Here is a 16991-nt window from a genome sequence, read left to right as displayed (position 1 = left end):
TTAACACTTTACGGTACCTGCAGGAAATCATAGCCGTTTATGAGAGGCTCTAGGTGCACAATTAATCCAGCAGGGAGAGTCCACCCACGAGTTGGCATGGGATGACAGACACCCTGGAGGCAGCGGAAGCCCACTGCCCCACATCTCAGGGGGTCTCCAGGTGGTCCACGGCTGGTAACAGTCCAGCGGCCTGGGAGTAATGCCCCGGGCACCTGGCTTCTGCTCGGGAAGTGTTCAGGCAGTAAGCTTCTGCTGAGGTTACACTTGGTTCTTCTTGTGTTTCCTAACTTCCATGGATGTGGGGGCGGGACGGGGGTGGTCTGTGATTTCTTATGAGTCCTGATGATCTTCTGGGACTTTGGAGATGGAGAACACATGAGAGTCTTAGGGTTAGAATAATCCAGTAAGGAGCCCACACTCCACTCAACCTCCACCTGGGGAGCCCCTCTGGCTGGGACAGAGGATAATAAGTGAAAAACGGAGCAGAAATGCTGTCATTCAGCCTTAATTTCTGTGTGGGATGAAAAAAAAAGGGAGACTCCATTTGGAAGAATTTTATTTCCTTTTGAGATTAAGAAATGGCCTTATTAATTGGAGGAGGAAAGGACAGGGTGGTGGTTCATATTCCTACATGTTTTGGATGACAATAAATGAAAGGTGTAGGTGGCATTGTTGTTTGGGAAATGTTCTTCTTGGTATTACTTGCTAGCTGTGTAACCTTGGGCAAGTTGGTTGATCACTCTAACCCAGTTTCTCCATCTACAAAATGGGCATGAGAAGAGTCCCTTCCTTTCATGATTGTTGTGAGAGTCAAATGAGATGATGCTGATGCCAAACAGCAAGCATCCAATACACGTTTGCTAAAATTTTTATTTTATTAACATCTTTATAATGTCATTCTCCTTGGCAAGCTTTCTTGGACAGTACAGCTGAGCCTAATTTAAAACAGAGACGACTTCTTGGCTGTATGCACTGCTGTGGGCTTGGAGTAAAAATAGGATTATTGTCCAGGCCCTGCTCCATATCGGAAGTTCAGGGCAACATCAAAGAAACAGTTGCACAGTTGGTGAGGATCTGCATTGCCCATCTTGTGGGGGACTGGTGGCTGCACAGGAGCATGTCAAGGATCAGGGTGGGCCCTCCCCAGAGGACACCCAAGACTGTTCTCTCATCCTTGGCAGCCCTAGGAGCAGGCGGGGAGCAGCCACACCCCCAGGCAGGGCTACCAATGCAGGCACTGCATCACAGGAGAAAGGACACAAAACAGAGGGATGTTGGCTCGGAGATGCTTGAGACTGAAGCCCTGCCTCGATGATGACTCTCAGGACCCAGGGGAAGGCTGCTTCCCATCCCTGAACCCTTCACAGGCAGCAGGGCTGCTCTGGCTTGGATGGGCCAGAGTGCTAGGAGGAGCCCATCTCTTGGTTCTTTGAGCTGGAAAGACATCGTCTCCCCTTCCCTCTGTGGTTCTTTGCTTTCATTCTTGGCATTGTTCTCTGTCTCCATCTCCTTTTTGTTCTTAGCACCTCTCTGCCCCTTTCTCTCTCTGTGTCTCTGCTCCTGCTTTTCTCCTCTCTACTCCCTCCCCAGAGCTGTCCTCCTCCTTCTTCCAGCTTCCTTCCATATGGCAGGTGAAGTCCTGAAGTTGACTGGCCAGAACTACAGAACAGTCACAGAAGCAGTCCCACATATGGGCCCTCTGGCTTCCCCTTCCTTGGTTCGCTCCTCTTGCTCAGGCTGGTGACTGGTTGCATCCAGAGTCAGAGGCTTCCCTGTCTCTATCTCCTTGCCCCAGGAGCTTGGACACACTCCTCTGGCCCCAACGCTCTCTCTCCCCTCCCCCTAAGTTCCTTTCTGGCTGGTTTGGTTGTATTTTGGGACAGGCTTTCTTGATACTGGAGCAGTATGATCATTGACTGGGGCATTGGCTTAGGGAGGAAGGAGGGACCACTGGTCTGCTTTGGTTCCAGGTCCTGGGCTCCAAGGCATTGGTGGGGCCAGCCTAGCTCACTGGAGCTCTGTGATAGCTAGAGAGAACCAAGGAGTGCTCCATCACCAGCAACTGCCTGAGGACCTCACGAGCCTGGTGGTTTAGAATGAGGTTGGGGTGTTTCTTGTGGTTCTGGATAAATGATCTCAATTATCAATCTTTTCCAGGGAGGAATAGTGACCCTGGCTACTACCAGACCTGAGACAGCCCCATAGTCTCAGTGGTGTCAGATCAGAGCTCAGACAGACCTCAAGTCACCCATGAAAGCTGAACTGCCCCTGGGTTTCCCCAGAGCTACAAGGCTGGGCAGAGGCCAGAGATGGGTCCTGGGCAGAGCTGTAGAGTGGGACACCAGACTCACACTGGGGATGCTAGAGCTGCTGTGATGAGAACAGGACTACATCTTGGCCATGCCCAGAATGATGCCTGACCAAGCAGAACTACGTTGGAGCTTCTCAGAGTCTGGAGGACTCACTCAGAATAAGACATGGGCCTCAGCGTGACCATGAGATAGGATCTGAGCCACATCTGCCACAACAATGTGCCTTGGTCAACTACACACAAGTGGTGTCAATCATGAAAAATAAGGTCCTCCCCACCTTTTACTCTCTACCTGAATGACTTCTTACCCATGAATTCAACCAAGATTTATCCAGTGCCCACTATAACCCAGACACTGTCTACCCCATGGCTATCAATGACAAACACAAAAGCCTGCGTGCTGAGTGCTTTCAGAAAGACACAGGCACTCCTCATCATCAGGTCTTAGCTTATCTCTTTCCTGTTCCTTCTAGACTGTCAGGGGTGCCACATGTGCCCACAGTCCTCTGTCCTCCCCATCAAAGCCATTATCAACTGGTATTGCGCTGACTTTTTAATTGTCTTTCCTACTACAGCAGAGAGTCTCAATCCGGGCTGCACATCAGAGATACTTGGGCACTTGAAGACACTGATGCTTCAGTCCCTCCCTAGACCCATTAAAACAGAACACGGGGGTTGGAGGGGTGCGAGGCAGGGGTAGGTTTGGGGCACTGGTAGTTTTAAAAGTCCTCCCGCTGATTCTAGTGTTCACTCAGCGCTGGGAGCCCCTGTGGGGAGCAATGTCTGCAGGGGAAGACTTCTTCACCCTCTGCCCACCCCCTGCTCTCCTCGAGACCCACAGTCCTGGGGCAGCAGTGGACACATGCCCCAGAAGCCACCAATCCAGGAGTTCCCAGTTATTTGGAATAGTGATATGGAGAGACCAGATTAATGAGCTCTGTGTGTTGAACTAAGTGCAAGTAACAAGACAAAGAAGTAAGCAGAAGTGTCTCAGAGGGAAGCAGAGATGGAAGACCATGTAACTAGAGTAGGGGGCAAAGGCGGGCTGCAGAGGTGGTTCCTGGTCCTTGGAGCCCCAGACACATGTTCTCTCCTTGGGTTCCACTAATTACCACTGTAACTATTCCAGAAGAGTCCTCTCTTTTGCTTAAGCTGTTTTGAATGGGCTCCTGTTCCTTTCAAATAAAGGGTTCCCGACCAAGAAATATCCCAGAGCCTGGCACTGTGCCTCGGCCTGGGTGCAGAGTAGTCTTCATTTGCTGAATGGGTGACTGAATGCATTTGTCACCACGGCACAGGAGCCCAGCTTATTAACTGATTAATAGCAAAAGCTACAAAGCAAGTGGCATTGAATTTGCTTCTCAGGCCTGAGTAGTCGAGCCGGCTGGAAGAGTATGGGCACTGGCTTTTCATGAATGAGAGCTGTGACTCTTCAGGGAGAGCAGGAGGAGACTCACATTGTAAAGGCACTGAGCAGTCCTGAGATGAAGGAACCTTTTCTGGAACTTATTCCACCGTGGAACCCTTTTGTTTTCATTTTTTGGAAGATCTATCAACATTCCTTAAAATCAGTGTTCTGGGGGATCCACTTTAGGACCCTGGGGTTGTGGCACATGCCAGGGTTTGGAGTTGCCAGACATGGGTTCAAATTTATTATTTGGCCTTGGAGTCTCCAACATGTCTCTACTTCTGTGGACCTGTTTTCTCTTTCACAAAATGGGGAGGATATTGCCAACCTCACAGAGTTGTTTAAAACAGGTAATTGTGAGAGCTTGTGGTTCATAGAAGTGCTCCATAAGGGTTTTTAAACCACTTGAATCATCTTCAAAGTTCAAGTGATGGATCTCATCAACCTATCAGCAGAAAATTACTAGGAAACACACAAGCACATCATTCACATGTGTGTGTACAAACAATGTCCCCTAAAATTCATGTCTACCTGGAACCTGTAAATATGACCTTATTTGAAAATAGGGTCTTTACAGATGTAATCAAGTTAAGATGAGGTCATACTGGATTAATAAGAAGAGGTCCTAATAAAAAGAGAAATTTGGACACAGACATACGGGGAGAAAGCCACTTGAAGAGGGAAGCAGAAGTCAGAGAGATGCATCTACAAGTCAAGGAATGCCAAGGACTGCCAGCAGTCATTAAGAGCTAGAAGAGACAAGAAAAATTCTCCCCTAGAAAATTCAGAGGGAGCTTGGTCCTCCTGATACCTTGCCTTCAGACTTCTAGCCTCCAGAGCTGTGAGAGAGTAAATTTCTGTTGCTTTACACTAAAACCCAAAAACCCCCACATGTAGGGGCACACACGATCCAGCCACTGCTGTGAGGGTGAGGCCTTGTAAACTGAATAGTCATAGTTGTGTGAGGATCAAAGGATTACTATGAATCAGAAATTTTTGGCATTCTTTGCATCACCTTCAGCTTGTCTCTTTCTCATTCCTGATGTTCAACTAGCACCAACTTCTTTGCTCTTTATAGCTCCGGAATCTGTGCCTTCCTCCATCCTCACTGCCACACCCTGCTTCCAAGGCTTCATCATCTCCCCTTGGACCATTAAACTGCCCTCTTCTGGTCTCCCTGCCTCTGGTCTCATTCCTTCACATTCATCCTGCTTGGCTAGAGTCCAGACTCATGTCTAGGCCTCTGCTCATTGCCTCTTCCAAGAGGAGAGGTGGGCTGGGTCAGCTGCAGAGTGGACGCTATCATTCTTGGTCAACTCCACCCCTTACTAGGTTCCACTCTGATGCCCTGGTCAGGCAGGGCCAGCTTCTCCCCAACTGGGTCCTGGCTCTTCCCTCCTGGTCCACCTTTGGCGCCCCCCAGCTGGCCCTGTGCCTCAGCCAGCCCTCTCTGCCAGATGCTGCTCGATATCCCAGTCCAGAGAGAGCTGTGATAGAGAGAACCTGATGGGCCTCAGCTCTGTGTATGTATGTGTATACATGCCCTGGCCTGGAGTCCATCTCTCCCCTCTCTTCCCTCAGTATGGGGCCATCTATCCAAGCCCCCGTTAGGTCCTCCTGGACACCCCAGATCCCTTTTCCACCTCTCACCCTTAGAATCCCAGGGGAAGTCCCTCTGTTCTCCAGCCCTTGGAAGGACAAGTCCTGTTCTGACCTGTGCCAGGCCACCCCAGAGTCTTCTGGTCTTTCTCTCCGCTTCTGCAGCGCAAGACCTGTTTATCTACTGCTCATTCCTCCCACCCTGGCTGCACCAAGCTTGTGCCTGGCACACAGTGGGGCTTCACTGCATGTGATATTTCCCAAATGGGCCTGCTTGATTGGTGGAAGTATTGGCTTCTACTGTCCCACTGGTGCTCCCACACAAATCTAGAAAGGACTGACCTACTCTGCCCCACTCACAACCCCCCACTCACCTGATGTGGCTCCACAAGGGGTCTGGACCGCACTTTATGACCCTCTCCCCTGATACAAGTGGCCTCATTACACGCAACCTCTGCCTCTGAGTTCTCCAGTCTGAGTCTTCCTAGGTTACTGCACCAGGACCTCTGCTCCATCCCCCAGCCAACTGCCTGTCTCAGGCCCCTGTCTAGCTCCCCGTCTCCTACGGGGCCTGAGCCATGCACTGTTCTGGGCCCCCCACCAGCCTAGGCCTCAGGCCTGCTGCTGGGGACTGGCCTCCTGGACACCCTACCACTCGCTCACCTACACTCCCTGCCTCCCACACTGGGAATGGGGATGAAGGAGGTGGGAGGAGTGCCTGCAATGTCAGAGCTTAAAAGCCTGGGGAAAGCTACTCACCCTCAGAGTCAGCCTTGAACTAGGCAGTGCTTGACCCATGGCCTGGGGGTCTGTGTCAGTGAAGCCCTCCAAGCTTCTGCTGCTGAATGGTCTGCTCTCACGTATGTTACTCTAGACCCTAGGAGCCATGGCCACAGATGTCACACTTAGCTGGTCCTGCATGAACATTCTTCAATCTATCACTCAAGAAATCTGCCCTTCATTTTCCCACCAACCATCTCTCTAGATGTTTGCTGAATGAAGGAATGAACTCCAGCCTAGACATGTTTGCCATTCAACTTCTGTTGGTAATAGCAAAGGACCACAAATTACCCAACTGTCCCTCAAGAAGAGATTGGCTAAATAAGCTACAGCACATCCACACAGTGGAATACTATGCACCTGTAAAAAAGGATTAGGATGATCAATTCACTCACAGAGAACTATCCCCACAATATAGTGAGAAGACAAGGTATAGAACAGTGTTTATAGTATGTTACAATTTGTATAATTATACACACATGCATATATATGTCCACATATCTACATATATTTGCACATATTTGTGCATATATAACCTCTCTGGAAGAATGCATAAGAAACTGGTAACAATGACAACCTCTAGGGAGGAGAATTGAGTTGTTGAGGTCAGAGGTGGGAAGCAACATTGTTGCTGTATACTTCTTTCTAACTTTTGAATGTTGAATCATGATAATGTATTGCCAATTCTAAAATTTTAAAGTAAAAGAAGGCACGGGCTATTTGAAAGTGCCTGACTCACTATCTGCTCCCCACTGTCTCCAAACCACACCCTGCACTGTCTGGTCCATCTTTCTAGGACCCCACCGTTCCAGCCTCCTGAAGAATGGTCTTCGCCGAGCATGCTCAGGCTGCCCTGAAAGCCAACAGGAGCTGCTGCTGGAGTAGATCCCTGGATTTGCAGAGATTCTTCCCCTGAGGTCATCATCAATTCCCTCCTGGCTCCCTTTATACGAGCCCCTGGGACACAAGTGCTCTTGCCTGATGAACTGGACCATGTCTTTCCAGGAGGCAGCGGGTGTCCATAACCAGCCTGTTTCCCTCTTTGTCCAGGCTACCAGGAAGCTGCCAGATGTAAGTCCTTGCCTCTTCTCACTTGCGCCCCCACAGTATTGCTCTCCTCCCCTCTTCCCCATTGAAGATCTGACTAAAGGTGTAGGGAGCCCAGCTGGCAACCAGGGTGGCCAGAGAGCAGAGCAGGCCCAGTGCGGGGGCAGAGAGCGTGGAAGGACAGCAGCAGGCTTGAGGTTGAGAAAGCTACGTACTGACCAGGTTCTCCCAAAATATTTTACTAACTTCCTGAGTTGGGCTAAGAGCCTGAGAGGCATCTAAACAAAGTTGGTTATATTTCACTCATATAGTCTGACAGGGGAAAGTCAGTCTAGATCAGGTTTCTCTGAATTTCTAGATGGGTTTTTAGAATACTGGCTAAGGTTGCTAAGGATTCATTCAGTCATTCATTTGCTCTTCTAAAATTAATTTTGAAAGGCTTTTAAGGTCTGAGTTGGATTGTCCAATTTGAAAAAATCCAAATTCAACTAGGACATATCTTTTTGATAATAATTATCTCACTTTTCAGGAGAAAGAAGTTGCATTAGTCCTGGCAGATTAGTAAGATGTAGTCTTTAAAGTATAAACTGCCAAATTTAACAATGGGCCTGGATGTCCCTGACTTTAATGACCTGGAACGGGGAGGCCTGGCTCAAGTTCTGACTCTGACAGTAATGAGCAGTGAGTGCTCGGGGCCTGGCACAGAACAGACCCTCGGTAGGTCTCTGTTGAGGGATTGAGCTCCGTTGATCTGAGCTTCATCTGCCAAATGAGGACTATGTCTATCCCCACACCATAGTCACTGCAGGCGTCCTACGGTGGTTAGAGGAGATGCTTCGCGTGGTAAGGACTCTGATGTCTGTAATCTGAAAAGGCGCTTTATCTGGGTGACGGCTGGAGAAGAAGGTATGGAGACAACCCCTGGAACTTTTCTAGGATGAGGCTCCCCACCCCCCACTGCTGCCCACCAAGCCCAGGGTGTGGCAGCCGCAGAGGGTGTGGATGCAGGCCCAGGGATGGTTTTAGCGGCACAGCGCAAGCATGGGCTTCAGCGATGTGGTGACACGGGGGGGGGGGGGGGGAGTGCAGGGGACCCTTCGGTGCTCACGGCACTCCCCGAATTCAGGCCTTTGCTGCCGCTCAGTTCTACAGCCATCTCTTACCTGGCCTCCTGCCTCAGGAAGGGTCTTCCTCTTGCTCATTCTCACCCTGCAGTGATCAGAGCAGCCCTTCTCTTGCTTAGAGCCTGTGCTGGCTCCCAACTGCACTGGGGGAAGGCCTGCACTCTGTAACATGGCACACAGGCTTTAGGGGTCAGCTTCGGCCTCCTCGGCAACCTACATGGTCTGTCCTACATGCCCTTTCTTGGTGGAGCCCCCTTGATGCCCTAGGCTGGGGGCGGTGCCCATGCTGGATTCCCATGGTTCCTGGGCTTTCCTTTGTACCAGTGCTGAGCAGCCTGTGCTGTCCTTGCTTACTGGTGGGCTGTCCCTCACTGGATGGTGAGTTCTTCCAGGGCAGGCCCTTGCCCTTTGTCCCATCCTCCCAAGGCTAGGCAGCATGGGCTTGCTTCTAGGAGACACAGGTAAATCTCTGGGGAACAAATGCCATTGACGCAGCGTTGATGTTCTCAGAATGCCACTTTGACATTTCAAATTCTCCTTGTTAATTCTGGGGAAGCCCAGTGGCCAAAGAGCTTCTGGTGATACTTGGTCAAGGTGACAGAGTCACTCAGCTTAACGAAAAGAGGGGCGGCCTGGCCAGGACCCTGCCAGCTCAGCACATCTCTGTCTCCTGATAAACCCATCACGAAGGTCCCTTTGCCTTTCTCCTCAGCTGCTGCATGTGCGTGTGTGACATGATCAGATTTCCATTTTGGAAAGACGGTTCCAGCTGCAGAGAGGTGAATGGATCGGGGGCACACAGTGGATTTAGGGACAGTGGATGACAGTCGTGCTGTTCACCCAGTATTTCTGGTGCTCTGCTGGCAGGCACGTGGTGGGTCTGCACTTCCTCACTGCCTCCAGACTGAAGCCATGTGACTTGTCTTGTCCAGTGAACTGTGGTCAGAGTGAGTCACTTGTGGGTGGAAGCTGTAAGAGCCAGGGAGAGATCTGCCACATCCCCTCCTCTCTGCAGAGATGACTGTGGAGGCAGGTGTCAGAATGACTATCAGCCTGGATCCCTGAGAAATCACAATGAGCAGCACCCTCCTATCAACTGCAGGGGACATAAAGCATGAGCAAGAAATCAACCAATCTTGTGTCAATGGAGATTTCGGGGTTGGCAGTTACTGCAGCATAGCCCAGCCCATGCTGACTAGTATGCTGGTTAGGAGCCCCCCACCCAAGCCCAGATGTAAGATGATGGCAGCCTGGAAGAACGCAGTGGAGGAAGAGAGGGACCTAAGTGGCTGGGTCTGAGAGCGATTAAAGAGTAAGACTGGCAGGGCCAGGGGATGCTGTTGCCACCAGGGATGGAGGAGTTCCTGCAGCAAGCATTTTTCCTCTTTTAGAAGCATTCTTGCTCAGACTTTTCCAGAAACCCACAGCTTCCCTCAGTTAAGATTTACCATCCTTTCTTTATGTCCACGGTCAGGGATTGGGGCTGACTTGTTTCAGAACTGCCAGAGCGCCAGGTGACCTGAGTCGTCGCTTCATTGAGAAAGAGCCTGGTCATAAAACTGAAGCTATAACAGCTACAATTTATTGATAAGACCTACCGTGTGTGGTAGGGCTTGATAAATAGCACTCAGTTTAACATCCAAAACGGGGCTGTGAGGCAGGCTCTGTTATGGTCTCCATCTCACAGATGGGGAAACTGAGGCTCAGAGAGCTTGAAGACCTTCTCAAGTGAGAAGGTGGAAGAGCCAGGATCCAAAGTAGTCTGTGTGGCTCGAAACCCACAGTTTTTACCTAATGTGCCTCATTGCCAAAGGTGGAATAACTCCTCAATGAATGAGCTGGGAATCGAGGTGATGTGTTGGAGGGGGAGTGCGCTCCCTGGTGAGCGGAGCATGATAGTGGGGGCGTCCCAGGCTCCCAGCTGCTCCCTGCACGACAGTCCACCCTCACGGAGGCGTTTGGGCGTTGGCACTGTTTTGGGCCCCTGTCAAGTCCATGCGTCACCAACGCTCCTGCATAAACATCAGGAGCTGAGTCCTGTTCTTGGCGTGTGCACTCAGGCACCGGCTCCAGGCTCCCATGGATTCCAGGGAAACCGTGTGGGTGATGCCTAGGTGAGTTCTCCCTCAATGCTCATGGGATTCAAGTTGCAAGGTTCCCAGCAAAACAGAAACAAAAGCTGCTTCACAAAAGTCACCGAAGAGACAGCGACATATTTTCACTTGCTATTAATTCTCTTCTGTTCTCCATTTATCTTGGCAGAGGACACTCCAGCTCAGTCTTTACGTTGTTTGTGGCTGAAGAGTTCAGGTTTTGGAGTCAGGGAGACCTGGGTTCACGTCCCAGCTTTGCCATGCACACGGTCTGGAACCTTGAACAAGTTACTTACCATCTCTGAGCCTCAGTTTCGTCATCTCAAAAATGGGTTAACATGAACAGTGATGGCTTCCCAGGGCTGTTGGCACGATTAAGGAGGCACAGTATGTAACACGTGTACTCCAGTTCCTGGCATATGGTGGGTGCTCAATGAATGGTTATTTATTGTTATTCAGTCTTTGTGGTCTAGTGTTTTGAAGTGCTCTGCTACAAGCTTATACACATCTAAATTAGTATTCATGGCACGTCAGAACTAAAGGCACTGAGCAACGACTTCTGGTGAAGCCAAACTTTTTCAAGCATTAATAAAGGTAAAATCTTACGTGGAACGCTAATATGTAAAGCAGTTAAAAGTGGGATTCCTCTGATTGATGTGGGGGTGTGGCCCCCAGGGCCACCCCTTCATCCTGATGGCAGCCCTCAAAGCCCCGGGGCTCCTAGAATGGCAGGAAGACTGTAGATCAGGAGAGCTGAATGACTGGTCCACAGTCGCCAGGTGGGAGGGAAGGTTCAGAACCCCAGCTCTGCTGTGCAGCCTGGGTAAATCCTCTGGGCTTCCTGTCCTCCCTCCGTGAAGGGGGAGTGACAATACCTGCTTGGCAGTGTCGGGAAATTGAGATCCGAGTGCAAATCTGCCAACAAGTTCATCTTCACACCTCTAGGTGCACTTGCAGAAGAGAAGGCAAAGGCTGCCAAGCCAGGCAGGTTGTGAAAGTGTCTAACATAGGCAGATCCCAGAGGGACCACAGGAGGCTCTGCCCAGCTGTCACTGTCCTCAGCTAGCTGCGCCTCCTCTGCTGTGCACCTGGAGGGTACATCACTTCATTCCAAGGGCTCTGGGCCACAGGGCAGCTGCCTGCAGACCTCTGAACACCCCTTTCAATAAGTCCCCGCCTTTAGAATTATGTTAAGTGAAATAAGCCAGTTAGAGAAGGACAATCTCTGTATGACTCCACTCATACGAGGAATTTAAAAATGTGGGCAAAGAGAACAGATTAGTGGCTTCCAGGGGAAAGGTGGGGTGGAGGGTGGGCACAAAGGGTGAAGTGGTGCACCTACAACACGACTGGCAAACAATAATGTACAACCGAAATTTCACAAGATTGTAACCTATCATTAACTCAAAAAAAAAAAAAAAAAAACCTCAGTAAGTCCCTGCCTTTAGCACATACTGTCATTTGCCTCTGGGGCTCCATTTGTCTCTGTGATCAGTATTCTCACCATGCCTGGGAAGAGACTAAAGCCTTTTTCTGGGGTCAGCCCTGGTTGCCTAGCGGTTAAGTTCGGTGTGCTCCACTTTGGCGGCCCGGGTTCAGTTCCCAGGCACGGACCTACACCACCTGTCAGTGGCCATGCTGTGGTGGTGACCCACATACAAAATAGAGTAAGATGGGCACAGATGTTAGCTCAGGGAGAATCCTCCTCGGCAAAAACAAAAAATAAATAAAGTCTTTTTCTGCCCTCAGGCATCTCAAACTTGACCTCTTGAGAGGGGACTCATCATCGTCCACTGCCCCCAAGTCTGCTCCTCCACCCGTCTTTCTCTCTTAGCAGGTGGCCCCGCATCTACCCAGGACTAGGTCAGAAATGTGGACATCAGGTTTCATCCAGTCCAATTGGATGGCAGGTCCTACCAGTTCTCCATCTGAGTATCTCTTAATAAAGTCTCTATCTTAAAGACATCACTCTTTCACCCTTTCAGGGCTTTGACATCTCTTACCAGACTATTAGTAACAATAGCCCTCTAGCTAGTCTCTGGCCTCTGCTGGTCTCCTGCTCTCCTGGAGCTTTTGTTCTAGAGGGGAGGACGACATTCACCAGCCAAACATGTCAAATAACCACAGACTGTGACAAGCGATGTGGATGAAGGACAGTGCTGTAAATGCCCGTGATGGGGGAACCTGGGGCTATTCTAGCTCCTGAAGTGAGGATGACTCTGAGGCTAAGACCTGCAAGAGAAGGAGTTGTTGGTCACTAAAAGGGCATAGGGGTGGGAGATCATTCTAGGCAGAGGAAGCAGCTACTGCAGAGGCCTTGAGGTAGGAAAGATGAGGCTTATGTAGGGTGAGGAAGGGGGAGAAGGGGAGGGGAGGGCAGGGTTAGGAGGTGGGCAGAGGCTAGATTCCCCTGGGTCCTCCAGGGCATACTTGAGAGTCCGCATGTTTTTCTAAAGACGATGGGAGCCACTGAGCTTTCAGTGGCTCAGTCCATGATCTAATTGTAGTTTATAAGATCACTCTGGCAGCTTGCTATGCGGAGGGGGGACCTGGAGTGCGGTGAGGCAGGACAATGTGAGGGCATTCAGTCCATCAAGCAGATGGCAGGAGCTCCTGCCGAGGCAGGGGCAGGGGCAGGGGCAGAGGTGAGTCTGGGACTGTTTAGGAGAGAGAATTCCCAGCACTTGGTGAGACCAGGAGCGAATCTAAGGAGGGCTCCCCATCCACTGTGAACACTTTGAGGACAAGGATTAAGTTTTATTGTTTTCTGGATCCATTGCACCTACCACAGATCTGGCACTGAGAGCCAAAATGTTTACTGCACGGATAAATGGTGGTGAGATTTTAGTTTAGGTTTGTCTATGTACAGTCTTTTCCTGGCCCTAGCCCCCCTGTCCCCAAGAAGAGGGACAGTGACCTGGTACTTCCTTGTTCCAATTAAAGTATAATTACTGAGCCTCTTCAACCTTGTTCCAGCTCTAGAAATGTTTGGGGGATGCATGGGGAGATGGGCACCTCACACAGTTAATCCTGGGGCCTCACGCCTGCCAGGGCTGGGCCTGGTCTGGGTGGGGGGGGAGCCTTGCTGGCCTTTCCACAGTGCAAGCAACCCCAGTCTGAGTCGCTGGCACTCCACGCACACTGGTGTCCCAGGGTCCTGTGTCTGAGGGGTGTTGCGTTTAGACCAACCTTATTCCCCTGTGTTCAGGTTTGCTTTTCTCTGACTGGCGGAGAGGGTGAATGTGCTAGAGCAACAGGAGGGAATGCTTTGTGGCAAAGACAGATAGCTGCAGAGTGAGAAAGCCAGGGAACCAGTCTTACTTCAGCCACTGTTGCTAGGTGGCACCAATGGGACTGTTTCCCTATCTGTCAAATGGGCACGCTCACCGCCTTAGGGCTGTTGTTGATCTGATCCACTGGGCCAGCCCGTAATGTGTCCTGTGATTGGGGACCGGGGTGGAGCTTTGGTTTGTCTCCAGGGAAAGGCACCCATGAGGCACCCATGGTGGGTAGGGGTGGACAACAGGTACTACAGGCCCCCAGCTTCTGGAGCCTCCACCCACATCACTGCTGAGGTTCTGGCTGAGGGGATCTGTCTGTATCCCTTCGGTCCTAAGTGAATCAGGAAGAGCCTGGTGTTCACATTTGACCGCTCCTGCTTCGGGGGTAAGGAGAGTGCTGGGGTTGGTTTGGTCACGTCCTCCATTGAGAAGCTGGGGCTGGAAGCTTTACTGCAGGGGGCTCAGAATGAGAGTGGGAAGAGGCAGTCTGGGGTGACTCCACACCAAAGCGGGGCAAGGAACACCAAGGGTCAACCTCTAGGGAAGCCGAATCCAAACTCTAAGTCCAGGCACCTGTGCCTTCAGTGTGTGGTCTGGAGGGTCGGCACAAGAGGAGGTCAGGACTGAGTGAGCAGGGCTCAGGCCAAAGAGGCGCCTTGCAGCTGCCAGTGGGCACAGGCGCATGGCTGTGCCAGTCTGACTTCATGAGGCCTTAGGATCCAGGCCAGAGTTCCAGGACGGTAGGGCTGCACCAGATGCAGTCAGACCTACGTAGAAACAGCCAGATGAGAGTACATAATGTTAGGATGGGCCTGGTGCTTGGTTCCGGGGCTCCCAGAGCACCCTGCATATCCTGCTACGAGAGCATCTTCTCAGTGCGGGGTGCCCATCTTTATGTGGGTTTATTTTCCCTGGGGGCTGGGGACTGTGACATCCAGCTTCTTAAGCCTGTGACATAGCTCAGGGCCTGGACCAGTGCCCAGTCAGTGCTCAAGACATGAAATGTGGAATTAACAGATGATATACCAAGTTCAGCTCAATAAGCATTTCCTGTGCACCTACTATGTGCTCCATCCCTAACTCATCCCTGCAACTGGGGAGGTTCCCAGCCAATATTTGGTTTGTACTCCTTCAGAAACCATCCCCAGTCCTTCAATGTGGAAGCTCTGCTTGGACCCGAGGAAAAATTACATCCTGCTAAAAGCAAGTCTTTCCTAGATTCTAGCCAGTCCTGTCAAACTGAGAGCCTCTTGGAAGTCTCATAACATGGGCACTCCGCCACATGTGCGGCAGGTTTCTAGAAAGGCTTCCTGTGGGCCACATGCAAGGCAAACTCAGTCACAGAATGGCTTGCAGCGAGGCCTCTCATGCTGGGGCTCTGTGGGTGCCGTGGGACACCCAAGTCAAGGAGAAACAGGGAGCAGCTGCTGCGGCCATCAATTTTACTCGAAGATTTAGAAAAGAAAATGTTACAAATTTTTGTGGACATATACAGGCTAAAGGAGCAGGATCCGCTTTCTACATGAGTCAAACTCTCGCTCTGGAGTGGAATGGGACGTCTGTGTAAGCAGATGAGATGAAGCATGGTTCTTTAGCAGAAATCAGTGCCCAAGCGGGGTAGCACCCGACCATCACCTACTGCACTCAACCCTATTCGTTTCTCTTGTGCCAAGAGGGCTACTTTCGTGGATACGTGTGAGGCTCTCCAACGGGTGGTATTCCAGTGAAACGGCTCTGAGCATGTGTGCACATCATCAGTTGGTTCTGCACTCCTGTGCCTCCCATAAGCCACTGCTAGCACGGCCCAATACCGGAGCCAAGAGTTAATGATCTGGAATCAATGTAGGATCTCATTTTCAGGAATTCTTAGAAAATAGATGAAGTCTAGGTCTGATTCTGCCACTGACTTACTCTGTGATGTTGAGTAACTCTCTTCCCTCTCTGGTCTTCAGTTTCTCTATCCGTAAAATGGGAAGGATGGGCTGTACAATCTTTCTGAGGTTCCTTTCACCATTAGCATTCTGTATTAGGCCTTTATTCCCTGCCCAGCTGGGTACAATTTAGATTCAACCAAGATTTATCTAGATCCAACTAAAATGTATTGTGAGCATACTTTCATATACATTCTTTATTTGTGTTCTCAAAACCCCAGAAAGGTAGGTCTTATTATCTTGATTTTGTAGATTACAAAACAGAGGCTCAGAGGAATTTAGTGTGTTAACTGAGGTCACACAGACAGGATGTTGCAGAGCTGAGATCTGGTCTCAGGCCTGTTTTTGGCTTTGTGTCCAAGGGGCTGAGAACAGACGCTGTGTACTCAATAGCAATTCAGCTTCCTCCACCCCTCCCTCCCTGTCTGCCGAGGAGCTCAGCTCTAGGCACCAGTGTAGGGGGTTGAGGGATAGAGATGGGCTCTGGCCGGGGATGTAGGCCACTGGTAGGTACTGGTGGACTTTGGCTGGTGAGAGTTGGCAATGTTCTGGAAGGCTGGCGAGGGCAAGTTATCAAGGGCTGAGAGCAGTGTCTCTGGCCCAGCCTGGGTCTGGCTCTCCCAGGTGAGTTCTCTAGGCCCCATTTGTGCCTTAAGCTTAAGGAGCTGCCTGCTTTTTGCTCTGCTTTGCCATCTGGGAGCCCCTACCTGCCATGTGGCTTGTCATTCCCAGAGACCCACCCTCAAACATTCTTGTCCACATTTCCCAGCACCCACAGGCTGAGGTAGGGAAGGAAGCAGTGTGCTGCAGAGACTGAGCTCAGAGCTCTGTCTTGACAATGAGGAGGGCAACTTCAAGTGAGGCTTTTATTGCAGCCAATTCAATCACCACCAGTCTGCATGCAGCAACCACTTTTGAGATCTCAGTTCTCAGAACCATGAGGTGGCCTCAACACCTGGTATGACACTGGGCAAGTAAATTTCTCTCTCTGGGCCTTAGTGTCCTCATCTAGGCACTAACCAGCTGGTTGGGCCCATGGATCTCCAGTCCTTCCCAGTGGTGGCATTTTAGGATTCACTATCTTTGACTTTACCTTCCCAGAGGCAAGAGGACAGACCAGATGCCTCTGAAGGGTGCATCAAGCTTAAAAATTACCCTCTCTCCCTGCCAGGATGCTCCCATTGGGCAGCCGCAGGTGCTGCTCCCTCCCTCCGCACCAAAGGCGCACCACCACCAGCCCAGGCCCCTGCAGATCCAGGCCTGGCACTTCAGTGTTGCAGCTCCGGCAACGCGAGGGCAGCGCTAAAGCCACCGCTGCGGCGACGGCGGAGGCTCAGAGGGCGGGGGAGGATAGAAGCGCCCACTTGTCCCACGGCCCCCGCAGCAGCCCTGGCCCTAGCCCCGTCGCGTCGGGGGG

At 51.0% G+C, this 16991-nt stretch overlaps 1 protein-coding gene across 5 annotated transcripts in view; it reads right to left on the bottom strand.

The window, feature by feature from the left end:
* Positions 1-16991, bottom strand: part of RASGRF1 (Ras protein specific guanine nucleotide releasing factor 1) — a 112031-nt gene that overhangs the window by 93229 nt on the left and 1811 nt on the right. The window lies entirely within an intron of this gene.

The sequence above is a fragment of the Equus caballus genome, chromosome 1 (assembly GCF_041296265.1).
Source record: "Equus caballus isolate H_3958 breed thoroughbred chromosome 1, TB-T2T, whole genome shotgun sequence".
In the NCBI taxonomy this organism is placed as follows: Eukaryota; Metazoa; Chordata; class Mammalia; order Perissodactyla; family Equidae; genus Equus; species Equus caballus.
Note: the sequence above shows the minus strand (reverse complement) of the source record. Positions and strands in the feature narration are given on the sequence as shown.